Below are 15,404 nucleotides of genomic sequence, written 5' to 3' on the forward strand. Positions count from 1 at the left end.
AGTTCCTTCTGAAATATGGACAGGAAAATAAATGTTCCCTGGCCGTGCCTCAACCCAAATAAACACAACGCCTGTGTGAATAAATGATCTCATGGGCCTCCCCAATGCCATCCAACACGTGCTCACTGGGAACCAAATTAAGATGAGCCGTCAGGGAGGATGTGGCTGGTGAGGAGTCACCGTGTATTTGACAATTCATATGAACACAAAGTGGGCCGCTCCCGCTTAGAAAGAATGTTTGTTCTGAGAGGTTCGGTTTTTCATTTTGGGGGGTTTTTTGGTATGTTGGCTGTTAGAATTTGGAACACATTTTCCCCTATAAACTGATGTTCTAAATCTAAATGGTGTTTGGTTTCCCAAAGCTGGTCCCCCAACGTTTTTATAGCAGTATAGTCTCTGCTCTGCCTTACTGTTTTCATGGGGAATGAATTACAAAATCCAACACGGAAAGTCAGAAATACATTAGTCCTGGGTCCGTACCAGTCCACCCACCTCTCCTCCCCCCACGTTTCCCTGGGCTGCGGGGTGGCGCTCCCAGAAGCAATAGCAAGTGGTTCCTTGGAAGGGAGAACTTGATTAGATTCTCTGCATCTACACAGGGAAAACTATATCTGCCTATGAATAAGGACAAGCAACTACCTCTCGACGACTATTTAAGAAACTCTTCCTTAAGCGATCTGAATTGAGAGAAAATCAATTTTTTTTCAATTGCTCATTCCTTCATTCAACTTAAAAAAACCCTGGAACCTGGTAGGTACCAGGCCCTGGACATGTAGCTGTGAACAAAGTAGACACAGTTCCTGCTTTCATGGAAGGAAACCTAGTTGTAGGTAGAGGGGTGGGTGTAGGAGGGTAAATTATATAAGTTCTATATTAAGCAAATAGGCAAATAAATAATATACTTACAAATCACAGCAAGTACTACCAAGGAAATGGGTGTGGGGGGAGTATGTCTCTAGGAAATGACATTTGAGCTGAGACCTGAAAGATGAAAAAGAGGCAGGAAGAGAGTTAGTTTGTGTGATTTTGGCAGGGGAGCTAAGGATGGCGGGTGGAGATCAGTACAAGCCAGCCCAGGAATAGCAAAGCTGTGAGATGGAGAAAAGCTGGGAGTGTTCAAGAAACTGAAGCCAAGCTAGTGTCACCGAGTAACATTGGAGAGGTGAGCGGGGATCCAATCATGCCAAGGCTAGCAGGCCAAGTCGGGGATTTTATGTTTCCTCCTTATTGCGCTAGAAAGCCTTGAGGCTTTCAGATAGGTTAATGGCGTCATCTGAATTACTTTTGCAAAAGTCTGCTCTGGCTGGAATGTGGAGTATAGATTTGGTAGAGGGACTGGAGGCGAGGAGGGCAGCAGGAAGACCAGCTAGGAGACAACTCAGTAATCCAGGTGAGAGCTGATGGTGGGTCGGCAATTGTGGTAGTGGAAATAGAAGCGGTGGTTGCAGTTGATATCAGTTTGCGAGGTGGAACTGTCAGAACGGACTCATGGATTGGATGTGGGACTGGAGGGAGAGGCTGCAGCACTTGGGTGTTTGAAAGGACCATTGGCTGACATGGAAACAACAAGAGATGAAGAGCTGGTTTCGGATGCGTGGAGTTGGAGATGGTAGTGAGACTCTGAGAACACGGTAGGAAACTCAGAAAAGAGGTCTGAGCCAGAGATACAAATATGGGAGTTGTTGGCACAGAGATGGGATTTAAAGCCTCCAGGTGGAGCTTCCGATTCCTCACTGCCTCTCCCATTTGTGGGCACGGGTGGGCAAACTATCAGTTATGTGCTTAGACGAGGAAAAGAAAAGCAATACAGAATGGTTTAAGGAAACCATTTTCTACCTCCTATTTTGATAAATCCCTGTTCACCCTAAGCATCTTATAAGAGTGAAAACAAGCCTGAGAGAGAGCTTGCTCAGGTTCTGATATCTTGATCACAGAATACTGAAATATGGGGGGGAGGGATAAATTAGGGATTTGGGAGTAATATATACACACTACTATATATAAAATTAACAAGGGCCTATTGTATAGCACAGGAACTATACTTAATATTTTGTAATAACCTATATGGGAAAAGAATCTGAAAAAAAGTATATATATATATATATATATATATATATATATATATATATATATATATGTATGTATGTATGTATGTATAACTGAATCACTTTGCTGTAAAACTATCACCTGAAACTAAAACAACTATACTTCAATAAAAAATAAAATAAAAATAATACTGAAATCGTTCCTCTAGCATTTTACATAGCTCAGATTTAATATCCCTCCTTCAAAATGCCCCCAAAATGAGGACATTTTCTCTGCCTATAACTGGGCATGTTACTTTTGTGGGACACTCTAAAAATGGGCAATTTTTCCTTGCATGGCAAAGTTGCGTTTGCTTTCCCATGATGATTAAAAAACATGAGGATTTAAATTTCATCTAGAGGTTTCTGCTGAGTTGGAGCCTGTCGTTCATCTGGAACATCCCACACCACATGGAAAGGACATTCTGAAGCCATGGAGTTTGAGTAGACCCAGGTCCCCATGCCGTGAGCTGCCAGGGAGTGAGTAATTCTGGCTTTGGAAAGGGCATATTTGTAAAGCTAAATTAATACGTCCTGTTTTTCATCTGTGACTTCTCTCTGTTTCCAATAGTCAGCTGCCTTGGTTACATGACCATGCAAAAAAATGTTTTTGGAGGTTTGTGTGTTTATTGTTTATCCCAGAATGGACTCAACTCTTGAAACCAGTTCAATCAGTACTGATCTAGATGCTCAAAGGAGAGGAAGGAGAAATAAAATCCATCTACCTTACTTACCTTTCTTCATGGAAACCCCCCAAAGTGTCTGACAGTTCCCAAATCTACTGTCTTTATCCCCTGGTGGTGAAAAGCTGTGAAGCAGATGAGGAACATGAAAGCCTTCGTTACATCAGCTCCTTTCCAATATTTTGGTTTTCATTTCATACGATAAGGTTGAAAGGCCCATTTGACTGTTATAAATTGCCTCTTCTCATCAAAGAACTCCAAGACCAGATTCTATAAACATATCTGGACACTATGTTTAGTTGTAAACCACTGGGAAGAAAAATGAAATGACATCTAAACTAAATGCCCGGCCCCTTTCCAGTCTTCTTTTTTTTATCGCCATAAATCCAGTAAATAAGTCTTTAGTTTCTGTTGAGAATGAAAAGCTGACCAGCCTCAAGTTTAAAGGCGTATGTGGACCCAGAGCAAAGTACCCCCGAGCTCCACCAAACCAAAGGCAAGCGTCCCAAGGGCAAGCAGCTGCCCTGGTGTTGCAAGTCATATATTTACAAAAATGGACAACTTGGACTTTGCTGGGAGGCATCTCCCTGTCTCCTAATAAAAGGTTTTACTTTCATTTGACCGGCGGCCAGCTGCCCTGGGTAACTGCACATGTAGGAGAGCTACATGCTAACAGTTGGAAGTAAAGATGAGGCCAAAAAAAAAAAAAAAAAAGTTGCAGTAGGACCTGAGGACTGAAAATACACATGCTGATTTCTTCTCATCAAGCAGAAGTTTCCAGGCTGGAACTTAGAATCGTTCATCCCCTGGATTATTCATTAAAAGAAGCCTGTAACTGTTAGGCTTCTAAAGTCAAAAAGACAAATTTGTGATCAGGCCATAACTGCAGCACACACAGAGGTCAAGAGATTTACAGAGCACTTCCTTGTGGGTAAATCAGAATCACAGTGGAGAGCCAGGTGACAGCAGTCAGCAGCACACCCTTGGATTAAAGAGAAGAGAAGGCTCTGGGCTAGGTGTGTCCTATGCACAAGTTACATAAAGGTAGCACCAGTTCATAGCTCCAGGGAGAGACCACTTAACTAACCAATGAGCCATGTTTCTGTTTAGAATTCTATTCCCAGCCCTAAGAGTTTGTTTAAGCAACTCTTTGGCCATCACTGGAGTTGTCAGTCCACAGAAGTGCTTAAGCTGACTGTTGGGAAAAGCAAGGCTCAGAAGAGCATCCTTCCAGAAAGGCAATTTCTACATTTTTAACTAGCTGGGTCACTTTGCAGGAGTGACTTAATCTCTCTAATCTTCATTTTCTTCCTCTACAAAATGGGAATGAGAATGACAGTATTATGTCAAGAATTATAGGAACTGGGCTTCCCTGGTGGCGCAGTGGTTGAGAGTCCGCCTGCCGATGCGGGGGACACGGGCTCGTGCCCCGGTCTGGGAGGATCCCACATGCCACGGAGCGGCTGGGCCCGTGAGCCATGGCCGCTGAGCCTGTGCTCCGCACCGGGAGAGGCCACAGCAGTGAGAGGCCCGCGTACCGCAAAAAAAAAAAAAAAAGAATTATATGAACTAACACAGGTGAGGTCATTAGCACAGGAGCTGGTGGACAGTAAGTTCTCAATAAATGCTAGCAAAGATGATGCTACCGATGATGACTGTGACATTGAAGAGTAAGTAGAAGAAATCTTTAGGTAAGCAATAATCCTGTATCTTTAGAGGATATCTTCCTTTAAAAGTCTTAGCTAGTGTCAGTCGTAAACTTGCTCCTTCTTTTCCTTTGTCTACAAATGTTTGCCAGTGTTCGGTTACAAGAGAGGCTGCCTATGGAAAATCTTTGAAAGATTTGGCAAGACATTGGAGTGGTCAGGATTGCTTGATTTGTCCGATACAGATCTCACGCTTCTGATATAAATGCACACTTCTTTACATATATAAAACTTAAAAGATGCCTGGGACTCTGAGGTCCGTCCGGGCAGCGGCCAGCTCCTGCCACTTTAGGAAGTGGTCCCAGCATGATGATGTCCCAGTCTGGTGAGAACTTGGAGGGGCAGTGACCCTGTGTTTATTTCCTTGTTGATTTCCCTTCCCTGGCTCCAAGCTCATTTTCCCATTGCCTGCAGGAAAACAACATCCAGGGGTGCGGTAGGACTGACTTGGCAGCCCTAAAGGTGAACAAAAGGATCCTGGCTTTGGCGAGAGCAAAAGGAAGTTGGAGGGAGCCTCGGCCCCATCCAAACCAGAACAGACTTGTCGTTGATGCCCCTGAGTGGCTGCTCTGCGGCGGCTGCTCTCCCTGGAAGCTCCCCAGAGGCGGCTCTCAGGTCGATGCATCAACTCTGTGCAAAGCCTGCAGCAGGGGCACAGGACGAGCTGATTAACTCCAGGGCAGAGTGCTTCTCGTGCGTGTCTGGAAGACGGGGCACAGGAAAGAGAAGGGAAATTTTCCTGGGCTACTGCTGAGTCAGAAAAACTGAGCTCCCAGATGGACTTTACCCAGAGGCCTCACACGGCTGGAAACTGATCCACAATGCAGCAAAGGTAAGAGGCCTGCTTCCTCCTGAGGGTGGTATTTCAGGCAACTGGGGAAAAGTTTGCCCCTGACTACTGCAGCCCAGCCTCCACCCAACCCACTACACACACACAGACACACACACACACACACACACACAAACTTGTTGAGAAGAACCTAGAAATATCTAGTTCTGTCTTTTTCAAAGCACTCTAGAAAGGCCTCAGGACATTTGCTCTCTTCATGTTTGATTTTTTTTCTGCATTCTTCACGGACACCTCTTCCTTTACTTTCAAAAATAAAAACTACTTTTTTATTTCATTTTTCACTGGCCAAACAGGTCAGTAAAAACGTAAGTAATCCCACTAATGGTGACCGGGTTTATATAACATTATGCTTTATCAGTATTCAAAACACACTCACGGGTTTTGTCCCATTTCTACCGGAGAAATGGGCATTGCCACTGCAATTTTATCCTCGGAGACACTTAGGTCCAGAGAAATCGTGATTTGCCCAGCAGCACATAGGAAGGTGAGTGACAGACAGCTCATCTTGTCTCCACTCCTGCCTCTTTTCAGTAGAATGGTGACTCTCCTTTCTAAACCAAATACCAGACTACGTTCCCTGCCACATATTCTGGCAAACGTTCTGATGAGAGGATGGCATTTTAGCAACTGGAACTCTCCTGGATAATCCAGATGTGGAGAGTCACAGTAGCCAGGACTACGCCACCATGTTACGTATCCCTGTTTGCTTCCATCCCTGGGCATGGATGCCAGTTCAACAAATGTCGATAACTGATGGCCCCAGTGCCCAGCTCTGGGTCACATGTCAGGGCGTGGTGCAGACCGTATGCCCAGGAGGTGCTGAAGGAGTACAGAGTGGGGCCTGAGAGAGGAGGTTGTGTGTGAGAAGACTCTCCACAGGAGGAGAGCTTCACACTTGGACTTAGCATGAAGTAGGGACTTGTACTGAGGGAGAGCATTTCGGATCAGCACAGCCCCCCAGGTAGGGAGGGAGTGGGCATTTACAGCAAGACTGCGACAGCAGGGCAGAGGGTGAAGAGCACGGACCGGGGAATTAGACCATCCGGACATGAATCCTGGTTCCACCACCTACTAGCTCTATGTCCTGGGGTAACTCAATTAACCCCTCTGACCTCAGTTTTTTGATATGTAAAATGGGAATAATGGTGATACCTACCTCAAGGAGTTGTCTTCAGGTTTCAATGAGATAATGCATGTAAAATCTTTGCTGGTACGTAAGTGCTCAATACATACTAACCATTTAAATACCATGTGCCTGGCTCCATGGGAGATGCTGGGGATACAGACGAAGGCAGCCCTACTCCCAATTTGATCACAGTATTGTGCGTTAGTTGTGTGCCGCTAACTATATGCCGTATAGTAAGGGCTGTGGGACAGCAGAGGAGGGATCTACTCAGTCTGTGAGATTTTGGATGGGTGTTCTGGGCGGCCTATTGGAGGAGGTGGGAAGAATTTTCACAGCAGAGGCCCTGTGTGTAGGAAGGTGACATAGAACAGAGCTACACGGATTAGATTTTGAATAGCAGCTTCATCTCCACCAGATGCCTAGCATAACCGTGCCTGTCTGCCCAGGCTGCCGTAACAAAATACCACAGCCCGCGTGGCCTAAACAGCAGAAACGTATTCTGTCATCATTCTGGAGCCTAGAAATCCAACATCAGGGTTAGGCTACTCTCCTTGGCTTGCGGACAGCCACCTTTTTGCTGTGTCCTTGCATGGGCGTTCCTCTGTGCACCTGTACCCTCGGTGTCCCTCTGCAGGTCCAGAGTTTTTCTTTTCTTATAAGGACAGCAATCAGTTGGATTAGGTTCCACCCTAAGGACCTCTTTCTAACTTAATCACCTCTTTCGGGGCCCTATCTCCCAATCCAGCCACATTCTGAGATACGGGGCTTCAGCATATGCATCTGGGAGGATACAACTCAACCCATAACAATGAGCCTGTTACTAAGCCTTTCCAAGCTTTATTTCCTCATCTATGAGACGGGGACACTACTTTAAGAGGAGAACCATTGTGATGATTATAAGAAGAACACATGAGCCACCTATCCCAGTTTCTGACCCTTAGAAGGGGCCCAATAGGCAGTGGTGGTTATTATCAGCATTTTAGACCAAGCCTCAGATGAACATGGGATCCCCTGCACAGTCCACATTCCAGATAGACACTAAAGAACTGGGCCTTAGTTATCCCACAGACTTCCCCAGAGGACAAACGGGCCCTCAATTTTCCTACTTCCTTGGTTGTGGCAGGGAGCCCATCATCAGATACGTGGAGTGGCCGGCGTGATCAGCCCATAGATACTGCGTTCTCTCTCTCTCTTATTCAGTAAACTGTCCTTTCTTTACTAAATGAGTGGGGTGAGAATGCGCATCTCCTACACCTCAGCAGAGAACCAACATGAAGCGGACATACCCTGATTCTACTCTTGGGGCAGCCACTCCAAGGTTTATCCTCCCAAAGCAGCCTCTGGGTACCTGTGTCCTGGCAAGTCTGAAAAACATTATAATTCCAACCTAAGATATCCACTACATGTAGATGTAGATATAGGTATAGATATAGATTATTTTGAAAAATCTCAAACTTACAGAAAAGTTGCACGTACACTACAAAGAATTTTATGCTATATTGTTCCTGAACCCTTTGAGAATAAGCTGCCGAAGTGATGCCTCATCTTCCCCAAACACTTCAGTGTGCATTTCCCATAAACAGGGACATTCTCCTACGCAACCACAGAATCAGGAACTTCACGTCGATACATTACTATTCTCTAATCCTCAGACCCCAGTACGTTTTCATTAACTGTCATGGGATCCTCAGATCAATTCAAGTTTTTGTCAGTTGTCCCAATAATAGCCTTGATAGCAAAAAGAGTACTTTCGAATCAAGCACTGCATTTAGTTGTCACATCTCCTTAGTCTGCTCCAATATGCAACCTTTCCTTGGTATTTCTTTCACTTTCATGACCTTGACACTTCAAAAAAATACAGGCTAGTTATTCTGTAGAACGTTCCTCTCTTGGGGTTTGTCTGAATTTACTCACGTCTAGATTCAACTTCTACAACTTGGGCAAGAATATCACAGAAGTGATGCTGTGCTCTTCCCATTGCATCCTATCAGGCGGCAGGTGATTTTAAATTTCCCCGAGATCACTTGATTAAAGTGATGTCTGCTAGGGTACTCCCCTGGAAAGTTACCCTTCTTCCTTTTTTTTAATTAATAAGTGTTGTCAGAAAAGGACCTTGAAATTATGTAAATATCTCATTCCGAAACTGTCAATGTGCCCTTCTGACATGTTCCCATCATCATTTGAACACTTCTTTACTTCCTGTTACAATGTCATGTTCCAGCTTTAAAATTAGCTATTTCTCCAAGGAGCTCTGGTTCCACTATGTGTGGGATTACTTAGAATCCCAATTCTCACTGCTCGGTGTGCTCACTGCTAACTTAGGTATTGCTGTTCCCTGACTCTTTCAGTGGACAGAGCTAGTGTGTGTATATATACATCTATATTATTTCCATAGATGATCCATATATACTGAAAACCATAAATTCACTCTGGTACTTCCAATTCCAGTCCAGCACCACAGGGTTCATCCTAGCTTTCTCCCTTTCCATATCGTAAGTTCCTTCTCTAACACTTATGGAGCCTGATTTCCATCATCCTTAATACACTTGCTTATTCGATCCATCCCTTGAATGTAACCAACTGCTATCATGACCACTGCCCCCTTCCCCACACAGTTGCCCTCCCCATTCCGCTTGGATTCTGACACTGCCCATCTGGGCTCTGGCCCTTGTGCAGGTCAGCCCTTCTGTGGGGCTGATCTCCTTACCTTGTCTGGGCCACCATATCTCCTCCACCCCCCACAAGGGTGACTGCCTTACTCAGCCCACATAATAGCTTTAAGGACTGAATTATTTAGGAAGAGAAGGGAAGGTAAAGAAGATGTTCATTCACTTTTAACATTTTTGAAAAACTCAAAAAAGTCATTCTGTGACCCATGGTGAGCATTTGTGCGAGTATGTGTTGTCACTGTCTTTGTTTTGTGGGGAGCAGTCTCTTCCATACAAATTGGGCATATGTCCCCAGTACCAGGACTGAAGGCATGAGGTTCACACTACTGATTCTATTCCATTCAACACTGTTCCAGTCTATATGGACATGGGCTGCTCACTGTCTACTCAGGGTACCAACAATATTTCCAGGCTGAAAACTACTATTTGGGCAATCACTGCTCTTTTTTCTATTCTGAGTCCTAGTCTGGGCTCTGCCTTATTTATTTATTTAAAACTAGATAGTAAGCACTTACTCGAAACCAGGTACTTGGCTAGGTTGGGACATAGAGATTTAAACCCTTGGTCTCAGCCCTCAGGGGACTCTCAGTCCACCGTGAGATGCACAGAAGAGTCAGACAGTTATAAATCTGTGCAGCAAAGTGCAACGTGAGCTGTCCGAACAGCTTGAATCTAACCTAGAGGGCACCTAACCTAGATGGGGTGGGCAGAGAGAAGGTGCCCGAGGGGAACCCTGAATGGGCAGGGATTAACAAAGTAAGGCAGGGCAGGAAGGAAGGCATAGGGAAAGGTGTATGGAAGGGCCAGAGGCAAGGGGAGGGCTGAAAAGGCAGGTGCAGGTTGGTGGAGGTGTGTCACACATGCCAGGTTAACATGGTTGGATTTTTTTTTTAACATCTTTATTGGAGTATAATTGCTTTACATGGATGTGTTATTTCTGCTGTATAACAAAGTGAATCAGCTATATGTATACATATACCCCATATGCCCTCCCTCTTGCGTCTCCCTCCTACCCTCCCTATCCCACCCCTCTAGGTGGACACAAAGCACCGAGCTGATCTCCCTGTGCTATGCGGCTGTTTCCCACTAGCTATCTATTTTACATTTGGAAGTGTATATATATGTCAGTGCCACTCTCTAACTTCTTCCCAGCTTACCCTTCCCCCTCCCTGTGTCCTCAGGTCCAACCTCTATGTCTGCATCTTTATTAACACGGTCGGGTTTTAGACTTTAGGACATGAGGCTCTGGAGCCCAACTTTCTCGGTTCAAATCCTGACTCTGCCACTTACTAGTTGTGTGATCTTAAGCAAGTGACTGTTTTGTGTCACAGTTTCTTTCACTGTAAAGCTGGAGATTATAATCATACTTACATCATGGGATTGACGTAATGATTAAATTAGTGATTTTACATAGTGCACAGAAAAATGCATAGCGTATAAAAAACATATAACAGAGAGGGAAGGCAGGAGAAGCAAGAAGAACTACAATCCTGCAGCCCGTGGAATGAAAACCCCATTCACAGAAAGACAGACAAAATGAAAAGGCAAAGGACTATGTACCAGATGAAAGAACAAGATAAAACCCCAGAAAAGCAGTTAAATGAAGTGGAAATAGGCAACCGTCCAGAAAAAGAATTCAGAATAATGATAGTGAAGATGATCCAGGACCTCGGAAAAAGAATGGAGGTAAAAATCGAGAAGATGCAAGAAATGTTTAACAAAGACCTAGAAGAATTAAAGAACAAACAAACAGAGATGAACAATACAATAACTGAAATGAAAACTACACTAGAAGGAATCAATAGCAGAATAACAGAGGCAGAAGAACGGATAAGTGACCTGGAAGACACAATGGTGGAATTCACTGCCACAGAACAGAAAAAAGAGAAAAGAATGAAAAGAAATGAAGACAGCCTGAGACCTCTGGGACAATATTAAATGCAACAACATTCACATTATGGGGGTCCCAGAAGGAGAAGAGAGAGAGAAAGGACCTGAGAACATATTTGAAGAGATTATAGTCGAAAACTTCCCTAACATGGGAAAGGAAATAGCCACCCAAGTACAGGAAGTGCAGAGTCCCAGGCAGGATAAACCCAAGGAGAAACAGGCCAAGACACATAGTAATCAAATTGGCAAAAATTAAAGACAAAGAAAAATTATTAAAAGCAACAAGGGAAAAACAACAAATAACATATAAAGGAACTCCCATAAGTTTAGCTGATTTCTCAGCAGAAACTCTACAAGCCAGAAGAGAGTGGCACAATATATTTAAAGTGATGAAAGGGCACAACCTAAAACCAAGATTCTACCAGCAAGGATCTCATTCAGATTCGACAGAGAAATTAAAACCTTTACAGACAAGCCAAAGCTAAGAGAATTCAGCACCACCAAACCAGCTCTACAACAAATGCTAAAGGAACTTCTCCAAGTGGGAAACACAAGAGAAGAAAAGGACCTACAAAAACAAACCCAAAACAGTTAAGAAAACGGTAATAGGAACACACATATCTATAATTACCTTAAATGTGAATGGATTAAATACTCCAACCAAATGACACAGGCTCACTGAATGGATACAAAAACAAGACCCATATATATGCTGTCTACAAGAGACCCACTTCAGACCTAGGGACACATACAAACTGAAAGTGAGGGGATGGAAAAAGATATTCCATGCAAATGGAAATCAAAAGAAAGCTGGAGTAGCAATACTCCTATCAGATAAAACGGACTTTAAAACAAAGAATGTTATGAGAGACAAGGAAGGACAATACATAATGATCAAGGGATCAATCCAAGAAGAAGATATAACAATTATAAATATATATGCACCCAGCATAGGAGCACCTCAATACATAAGGCAAATGCTAAGAGCTATAAAAGAGGAAATTGACAGTAACACAATAATAGTGGGAAAAAAAATAATAGTGGGGCACTGTAACACCTCACTTACACAAATGGATAGATCATCCAGACAGAAAATTAATAAGGAAACACAAGCTTTAAATGACACAATAGACCAGAGAGATTTCATTGATATTTATAGGACATTCCATCCCAAAACAGCAGATTACACTTTCTTCGCAAGCGCACACAGATCATTTTCCAGGATAGATCACATCTTGGGTCACAAATCAAACCTCGGTAAATTTAAGAAAATTGAAATCATGTCAAGCATGTTTTTGGACCACAATGCTATGAGATTAGAAACAAATTACAGGAAAAAAACCCATAAAAAACACAAACACATGGAGGCTAAACAATACGTTACTAAATAACCAAGAGATCACTGAAGAAATCAAGGAGGTGATAAATAAATACCTACAGACAAATGACAATGAAAACACAATGATCCAAAACCTATGGGATGCAGCAAAAGCAGTTCTAAGAGGGAAGTTTATAGCAACACAATCCTACCTCAATAAACAAGAAAAATCTCAAATAAACAATCTAACCTTTCACCTAAAGAAACTAGAGAAAGAAGAACAAACAATACCCAAAGTTAGTAGAAGGAAAGCAATCATAAAGATCAGAGCAGAAATAAATGAAATAGAAACAAAGAAAACAATAGCAAAGTCAATAAAACTAACAGCAGTTCTTTGAGAAGATAAACAAAATTGACAAACTTTTAGTCAGACTCATCAAGAAAAAGAGGGAGAGGACTCAAATCAATAAAATTAGAAATGAAAAAGGAGAAGTTACAATGGATACTGCAGAAATACAAAGCATCCTAAGAGACTACTACAAGCAACTCTATGCCAATAAAATGGACAACCTGGAAAAAATGGACAAATTCTTAGAAAGGTATAACCTTCCAAGACTGAACCAGGAAGAAATAGAAAATATGAACAGACAAATCACAAGCACTGAAATTGAAACTGTGATTAAAAATCTTCCAACAAACAGAAGTCCAGGACCAGATGGCTTCACAGGTGAATTCTATCAAACGTTTAGAGAAGAGTTAACACACATCCTTCTCAAACTCTTCCAAAAAATTGCAGAGGAAGGAACACTCCCAAACTCATTCTGTGAGGCCACTATCACCCTGACACGAAAACCAGACAAAGATACTACAAAAAAAGAAAATTATAGTTCAATATCACTGATGAATATAGATGCAAAAATCCTCAACAAAATACTAGCAAACAGAATCCAATAACACATTAAACGGATCATATACCATGATCAAGTGGGATTTATCCCAAGGGATGCAAGGATTCTTCAGTATATGCAAATCAATCAATGTGATACACCATAGTAACAAACTGAAGAAGAACAACCATATGATCATCTCAATAGATGCAGAAAAAGCTTTTGACAAAATTCAATACCCATTTATGATAAAAACTCTCCAGAATGTGGGGATAGAGAGAATCTACCTCAGCATAATAAAGGCCATATACAGCAAACCCACAAGAAACATCATTCTCAATGGTGAAAACCTGAAAGCATTTCCTTTAAGATCAGGAATAAGGTAAGGATGTCCACTCTCACCACTATTATTCAGCATAGTTTTGGAAGTCCAAGGCACAGCAATCAGAGAAGAAAAAGAAATAAATGGAATCCAAATCAGAAAAGAAGAAGTAAAACTGTCACTGTTTGCAGATGACACGATACTATAAATAGAGAATCCTAAAGATGCCACCAGAAAACTACTAGAGCTAATCAATGAATTTGGTAAAATTGCAGGATACAAAATTAATGCACAGAAATCTCTTGCATTCCTATACACTAACAACAAAAGATCAGAAATAGAAATTAAGGAAACAATCCCATTCACCACTGCAACGAAAAGAATAAAATACCTAGGAATAAACCTACCTAAGGAGGTAAAAGACCTGTATTCAGAAAACTGTAAGACTGTGATGAAAGAAATCAAAGATGGCACAAACAGATGGAGAGATACACCATGTTCTTGGATTGGAATAATCAATATTGTGAAAATGACTATACTACCCTAAGCAATCTACAGATTCAATGCAATCCCTATCAAATTACCAATGGCATTTTTTTTTTTTACAGAACTAGAACAAAAAAATCTTTTAATTTGTATGGAAACACGAAAGACCCCAAATAGCCAAAACAATCTTGCAGGATAAAACAGAGCTGGCAGAATCAGACTCCCTGACTTCAGACTATACTGCGAAGCTACAGTAATCAAGACAGTATGGTACTGGCACAAAAACAGAAATATAGATCAATGGAACAGTTTAGAAAGCCCAGAGATAAACCCATGCACCTATGGTCAACTAATCTATGACGAAGGAGGCAAGGATATACAATGGAGAAAAGACAGCCTCTCCAATAAGTGGTGTTGGGAAAACTGGACAGCTACATGTAAAAGAATGAAATCAGAACACTCCTTAACACCATACACAAAAATAAACTCAAAATGGATTAGAGACCTAAATGTAGGACCGGACACTATAAAACTCTTAGAGGAAAACATAGGAAGAACACTCTTTGACATAATTCACAGCAAGAACTTTTTTCACCCACCTCCTAGAGTAATGGAAATAAAAACAAAAATAAACAAATGAGACCTAATGAATCTTAAAAGGTTTTGTCCAGCAAAGGAAACTATAAACAAGATGAAAAGACAACCCTCAGGATGGGAGAAAATATTTGCAAATGAATCAGTGGAGGAAGGGTTAATCTCCAAATATATAAACAGCTCATGCAGTTCAATATTAAAAAAAAAACAAACAACCCAAGCAAAAAATGGGCAGAAGATCTAAATAGACATTTCTCCAAGAAGACATACAGATGGCCAAGAAGCACATGAAAAGATGCTCAGCATCTAAAAGTGGAAGCTCAGAAATGTCAGTAGTGCATCATACTTTAAAGCTTCTAAGCATCAAAAGACACAATCAACAGAGTGACAAGGCAGCCCATGGCATGGGAAAAATATTTGCAAGGCATATACTTGATAAGGAGTTAATATGAAGACTATATAAAGAACTTCTACAACTCAACAATAAAAACAACCCAATTTTTAAATGGGCAAAACAGACATTTCTCCAAAGAAGATATTCAAATTGCAAATAAGCACATGAAAAATGCTCAGTGTCACTAATTATTAGGAGATGCAAATCAAAACCACAAGGAAAAGGAAATACTACCTCACAACTATTAGAATGTCTGCTATCAAAAAAAAAAAATCCGCAAAATAACAAGTGTCAGCGAGGATGCAGAAAAATTGGAACCCTTGTGCACTGTTGGTAGGAATGCACCATGGTGCAACCACTGTGGAAAACGGGAAATTGGTATGGTGATTCCTCAA

At 42.0% G+C, this 15,404-nt stretch overlaps 1 protein-coding gene across 1 annotated transcript in view; it reads left to right on the plus strand.

Annotated features, from left to right (window-relative positions):
• Window positions 1–4,981: 4,981 nt before the first annotated feature.
• Window positions 4,982–15,404, plus strand: part of LNX1 (ligand of numb-protein X 1) — a 200,365-nt gene continuing 189,942 nt past the window's right edge. Inside the window, exon 1 of the mRNA XM_060148166.1 lies at window positions 4,982–5,305. The gene's annotated coding sequence lies outside the window, so the exon portion shown is untranslated. The remainder of the gene's footprint in view (window positions 5,306–15,404) is intronic.

Source organism: Lagenorhynchus albirostris, chromosome 4, assembly GCF_949774975.1.
Source record: "Lagenorhynchus albirostris chromosome 4, mLagAlb1.1, whole genome shotgun sequence".
Taxonomy (NCBI): Eukaryota; Metazoa; Chordata; class Mammalia; order Artiodactyla; family Delphinidae; genus Lagenorhynchus; species Lagenorhynchus albirostris.